We start from the raw sequence: 7208 nt of genomic DNA on the forward strand, positions 1-7208 counted from the left end.
TACACCTTAGCTATGTTTGGGACCTACTTGACATAGTCACTATAATGAGGTGGAGGTCATCAAGTATGCTTATTTATGTGTGGGCCTGGCCATATAATGAGGTGGTTTCATTAAAAAGGCCCCATTAATTATAAAGATAGCATACCTTAGCAGTGACATGTGTGGATGCTGAACCCCGTCATACATGGTGTTGTATAGTATCTCAATCACAATGCACTCCTTAAATTACAATGTGCTGACAAGGACATGACAGCACTGCAGTGGAACTAAATAATATAGATTAAACAATAGTGTTATCAAGGTGTCCATGTTCTGATTTCACAGGTGTATATACACTTATATATACAAATAGAACCATGGACAAGTTTCCTGATTATCAAGGTGGATCCATAATGTGTACTACCTTTAATTTTGTTTTCAATTGGGCCATGACCAGTGCCCTGATTATCAATTTCAGGAGCCTCCACATCACTAAAATTCTGCAGGGATTTTCCCCTTGTTAACTCTCATCACAACTAAGTAGTTGCCATAGTTCATAAGTTCCCAGTGCCTATGTCAAAATTTTATGACTAAGCAGCTTGATGGTTGCTTCTCTCATATAGACTTTAATTAGCTTCCACTAAATCTTTACACAGAAATATACATTGAAATACACAAAAAAAAAATTAGACACCCAATTCATACACACACACTTGCGCACATGCATGCACACACATACACATACACTGATACACACACGGACACATACACACACACACCCACACATGCACACACGGACACATACACATACCAGTGGAAAAGAGAATTAGTAGAAACAGTGAATTGGTAAATTAAAGTTTAAATCAAGTTACAGTACAGTATGGAACAGCGATTTGACTAACCTTTAGAAGGAAATTAAATTAGTCTTTCAAATATTGCATATGGTGTCCACATTTTTGTGGGGAAGTATAATATCTATGATATGCTACAAAGCATTCAAATTCCTGTAATGTAACACCACTGCACTCCGTAATTCAACAAAAATTTAATCCCTAGACTTAAAACTTTAATGTGAAGAAATGGTGCTGAAAGATAGAGTATTGTTACTATGAAGTGTTACTAAGCTACTATGTAAAAGTGCACAATATATGGCAAGATATTTTGCTTAAGGACAGTTTTTGTATTTGAATAAATACTTTTTGCCAGTTGTCCTCATTTTTTTCTTGTAAAACAGCATAAAGTCTATCTGAAGGAGTAGCAACTTTTCAGACTACATTCAACATCACACATGGTCTATATGAAAACACCTTAAAAATTTGGCAAACACAAAGTTTAAGAAATTTAAAAAAGCAACAAGGATTGATATATATTAGATGTCTGGATGATGATGATGCATGTCAGTGCAACAGAATATGGAACAAGTACGTAGCATTACAGTGCACCATTTACTTTTAGTGTCCTCCATTAGTCGGACTCTTACACACAAGGGGTGGCATTTATAATAGTTTAAACCCTGCACCATATAACTGAGTGTGCCAAAATACAGCAGACTACCAGCAACAGAGATCACAATAGTGCGATGTCAATGTTTCCAGGGGCTCAGATGTCTAGACTGGTGATTTGCTTAGTGCATTGATTCAAGTGCGTGTGTGTGTGTGCGTGCGTGCGTGTGTGTGAAATCTCACCTTGTACTAGTTACACTCACGTGTTTTTAATATGTTTGAGCTGGATAGGCCAAGTAGTTACAGCAGTCCTAGCAACACCGCTGACTCCATAGAGCATGAATAGTTTCGTGCATGTGGCACAAGTACGCATAAAGTAGTTTCCGGTATAAAGTCAGTTTGTGGTTAAAATGGTGATCACGTGATCTGTAGGATGTCTGTACATAACGAAACCCATTCCAGATGCGGTATGCGTGGGTTCACCAGTCATAATAATTATTTACAAAATGCAAACAAAGTTAACATGCAAGCACATAGAAAATTTTGGAATTTTCAACTAGAGTCATAGCACATTGATAAAAAGTACTGAAACAAGCTGGAGTAGTGCACGATATTAAATCACAGTAAAACAATAAGAAGTGTCCCTACTGTGCTCAAGATTCCATGAATGGAAATGCACAGTAGGGATATAACACTTCTTATTGTTTTACTGTGATTTAATATTGTACGCTACTCCAGTTTGTTTCGGTACTTTTTATCGATGTGCTATGGTCCCTACTCTAGTTGAAAATTTTCCTGTGTACTTGTTATCTATGTCCCCAGCATTTTGTGCGTACTAAGCATCTCTAAAAACAATTATCGTGTTGCTGTTGTTTAAAAGATTCATAGCCTTTTACACAGCTTTTAAGACTTCACAACCATCTGCAAAGGCCAAAATTTCTAATCAACAGTGAGACACTACTAAGAGATGATTATTTGCTGCTTCAAAAATGCAGCAACTATAACAAGAGAAACTGACTTTCCCCCAACCACCTACAATTTAACCTGTTTGTGCCCCTCCCCTTGCCAGCTCTTGGATCCGCCCCTGGACACGCCAGCTGAGCTACTGTGTGGCTTCGTTGCTAATTATAATTTAAAGGCTTCTCTGAATTGCTAGATAATCTGCAAAACTAATTTTAACGTATCATCACGTATCATATAGCTAGTTGTAACCATAGTAGTAGTGTAATGTAGCTAGCTAGGTAATTTAAAACTTACAGTATAGTTATGTATTATTATACTTTGTATTGTAATAGCACTGGTACTGTTGATGACGAGGCTGATTACAGAGCAATTACTGATGATGACGTGATTGTGTTGGATTCAGAAGAGGAATCTTCACAGCAAGATGATCAGGCCATTGTACTGAGTGAGGAGAGTAATTCAGACGGAGTCGGAAAATGACCTAGAGGAGCATAACACTAGTAGCAATGATGACATTGCAGTTGACACCACCAGTTATCTATTATGGTCCACTCAGTCAGAGATTGCTAACAGCAGTGATCTTACCACTTGTGATGCCCGACAATCTGCTAGTGCTGGTAATGACCAGACTCAATTAGCTATTCAGGATGCAATAAGTAGTGGGGATTTTGGAAAGATTGCACAATTAAAATCTCAAATCAATCTCACAGATCAACAAAAATATTTTCTGCTGAAAAGGCATTTTGTTCCTTCTATCAACTACAAATATCCCACTCATGTAGTTAACAAGATTCATCGACATTTCCAACACAGATGACTAGAGAAAAATCCTGGCTTGGTATATTCTGAGTCAGAAAGTGGAGGATACTGTAAGTAGAGGTGTACCGATATAGGTTTTTGGCATGTACAGATATCCGATATTGATGCCACCAAAAAAGCCAATAACCGATAGTCGATCCGATATTTGCATTATAGTTAAAAGTGTACATTTACCTACCCTTCAACAACATGTGCATGTATTCATTGCTATACTCTGCCTGTGGTGGTATACAGCTTGAGTTTCTATTGTGCAATTCAGACAATTAGGCACCCACAAACATTTTTATGTATACTCCCATGAAGACTTTAACGGATATTTCTGCATTACTCTGCATTCTAATGGCTTGTGAGAAAGCTGGTACAGCAAGTTTCCTTGGTTATCCTGTGACCCTTCTTTTTATTACGAGGTACTCCATAACTGCTTCATTTGTAAAGACTGTATTAAGCTTTCCTGCAACAAACACTAGAATCGCGTGTATTTGTATGGCTTCCCGTAGCGTAGCGCTTGTTTCAAAGTGAACAATAAGCCTCTGGCACTAAACAGTCACATGAATAACATAGAAAACCAATGCACAATCCGTTTATGTACAAACTATTGTTACTGTATAAATATCGGTAGCGATATCGGTCCTCCTGCTGTTCTGCACCGATACCGATATTGGTAAAAATTACCATTTCGGTGGCCGATATTATAGCCGATCCGATTATTGGTACACCTCTAACTGTAAGTATTGTGTTCTATTTGGTAAGACCGAGCCAACTGTGAAGGAACTTGGTGTTTTTGTAAACAGGCCCTTCACTAATTTTAAAAAAGCCCCAGGGCTACTAGGGAAGCATTTGCCATTTTCATGGCCTTGGAAATTCTAAAGGAAACAAAACTCATCAAAATGCAGTACAAGATGCAAATATGTTTGCTAGAAGTATGGAAAACATTGATGCAAGAATAGATTTCCAACTAATTATAAACACCGCAAACAGCAAGACAGCAGCTGAGAACAGACTGAAGCTCTGATCAATAGCAGAGACGGTGATTTTTTGTGGAAGGCAAGGCCTTGCTTTTCGTGGTCACCGTGATGATAGACCTTCTGTTGAAGAAAACCCAAATAACGATCATGGTAATTTTCTTGGTTTGCTCAAGTTTTGTGTACAAACTGGTGATAAAGTTCTTTCAAATCATCTTGAATCTGCTGCTGGCAATGCTATATGCACCAGTAAAACTATTCAAAATGATGTCATTTCAATTTGTGGTGACCTTATTTGTAACAAAATTTTAGAGAAGATTCGTCACACATGTTATTTTTCTGTCCTAGCAGATGAAGCTATAGATGTGTCCAATGTGAGCAGCTATCAATTAGCATCCGCTATGTTGATGAAGAATCTCCAACAAAAGTGTTAATGGGATTTCATAAATGTGTCTCAGGGGTTACTGGACAAGCGATTGCCAATGACATACTTTCATAACTAGAAAAATGGAAATTGCAGCCGCAATTTCTTCGTGGTCAGGCATATGATCGAGCTGAAGCTATGGCTGGGAAATCTAAAGGTGCAGCTGATTGTATAACTGCAAAACACCCTAAAGCATTGTACACTCACTGTGCTTCACATAGACTAAATCTCTGTGTGGTCAAATGTTGCACTATCAGAGAAATCAGCAGTATGATGCAGTCATCTGATAAAGTATCATGATTTTTTTAGCAATTCTCCAAAAAGGCAGTTGGCTATGGAGAAGTGGATTGACAATCTGTTTGCCAATGAAAAGCGTAGGAAGATGTCATACTCGCTGGATTGAGCGACATGAGGCTTGTGAAAATTTTTATGGATTTATTTATGCTAATGGGAAATAGCCAACAGTTCTCAAGCAGAATGGAATGCTGAAACCAGATCAGATGCCCAGACACTGTTTTTTACAGTGCTCAGATTTTCATTTGTCGTAGCTTTGGTAGCTACACAGAATGTGCTGTCATACATCAAAGGGCTATCCGTGAAGCTTCAAGGTTGCTATGTCAATGCAATTCAGGCTTACAGAGGTATTCAGAATGTGAAATCTACTTTGGGTAAGCAAAGGTGTGATGTGGAAAAATTTCATTCGCAAATATACAATGAAGTTACAGTATTATGTCAGAGTGTTGGAATTGAAGAATCAGTACCAAGAGTTACTAACAGACAACACAATCGGCAAAACCTTCCATCTGATAGTCCCAGTGAGTATTATAAGTACACAACAACAATTCATATGCTAGATCATCTGATCAGTGAACTAAATTTTCGATTTACAGAGTTTTCATCTCAATTTCTCTTGAAATTTGCTCAACTTTTACCATCAGAACTAATTAAAAACACAAAGACCAAGAATACAGATTTTGATGATTTAATAAAGTTTTATGAAGATGATTTACCTTTATCTAAGGGTTTTTCTGCAGAATTAGAGTTATGGAAAAACTATACTGGTCATCAGAAACATGTAAAGCTGATACAGAAGCCTTAAACACCCCTGAGAAGGCATTAAAACAACTTGACAAGGATTTGTATCCTAACATTTATACGTTGTTGACATTTGCTGCCACTGTTCTAGTCACTAGTTGTGAATGTGAAAGATCCATCAGTATGCTCCGATTAATCAAAACTTCTTTAAGGAGTGCTATGACTAGGGACCAGTCTATTTTGCTTTTTTTTCTACCTATTTTTCTTTCCAGCAATTCTTTTATTTTTCACCTATTATGCTCCATATTTTGCTCAAGATTATAATTTTGCTCAGCACTGATCTTTGTTAATTGAATATTTCCAAGTGCAAAGCTACAGTTTCGCTTTAAAGTGACTGTTCTATTAGAGTATCTCGATCAGAAATTACTTCTAACATGTAAAGCAAGAAGCCAGCTAATATTGCTTAACATGTGCGACTGTTTTATTAGGGTATCTCGATTGTCACTTGTTGTTCTTGTAACAATTAGCTATGCATTGTCGATATTTTAGTGTGTCTGACTGTTCTATTAGAGTATCTCGATCTTTTGTGCAATTTTTATGTCCACTTCACAAAAATTGCACGTATTATGCCAGCATTTTGCTCTTTGCTTTTACCCAACCATTATGCCAAAATTTTTGCTGGCGAAATCGACGGGTCCCTAGCTATGACACAAGAAGGACTAAATGGGCTAGCAGTGATGCAGTATCATCATCAAATTCCACTTGAGGCTGATGAAGTAGTTGAGGAGTTTGCCATTCGACAGCCAAGGAAACCTCTGTTGTAATTTACCAGCATGGGGACAATTCAAATGACATAGTAGTATAATCCACTAGGCTGTAGCTACCTATAATAAAATGCTCTGTACATAACTATAAGATAATAAGACAGTGAGTCAGTAGTCATTCAATCAAAGTACATTAGTATAATACATGGATCTTTAATGTGTGCTCATACCAGGCCATAAATTTGTGTCAGATTGCGTCAAATTTTATCTGAGGGTTGAATTTTCAAAATTTTCCTGTGGGGGGGGGCATGCTCCCAGATCTCCCTAGAATGTTCATGCTTTGCACTTCGCAGAGTGTGCTCCGCACGCTGTGCAGTGACTCTTACCTTTAGACCCCCCTTCTAAAAATCCTGGACCCACCCTGGGGTTCACCAGTCATAATAATTATTTACAAAAAAAGTCAACAAACATGTACACAGAAAAATTTGGAATTTAGGGACCATTGCACATCAATAAAAAGTACTAAAACAAGCTGGAGTAGTGCACAGTATTAAATCACAGTAAAACAATAAGAAGTGTTATATCCCTACTGTGCTCTAGATACCATTATGAAAATGCACAGTAGGGATATAACACTTCTTATTGTTTTACTGTGATTTAATATTGTGCACTACTCCAGCTTGTAGAGGTATCAGACTAAAAGTGAAATGGTAAGGCTCAGGTGGAAAATTTTGAAACTGCACACTCTGAGATGTTATCTGGAGGAAGTTTTGGGCTGTAGGTACTGTGTGAAAGGTGATAGCTCTGACGATAAAACTGG

General features: G+C 37.6%; 1 pseudogene; it reads left to right on the forward strand.

The window, feature by feature from the left end:
- The first annotated feature begins 4110 nt into the window (after positions 1-4110).
- LOC136241297 (52 kDa repressor of the inhibitor of the protein kinase-like) lies at positions 4111-6628 on the forward strand (annotated as a pseudogene).
- The last annotated feature ends 580 nt before the right edge of the window (positions 6629-7208 follow it).

Source organism: Dysidea avara, chromosome 12 (genome assembly GCF_963678975.1).
Source record: "Dysidea avara chromosome 12, odDysAvar1.4, whole genome shotgun sequence".
Classification (NCBI taxonomy): domain Eukaryota; kingdom Metazoa; phylum Porifera; class Demospongiae; order Dictyoceratida; family Dysideidae; genus Dysidea; species Dysidea avara.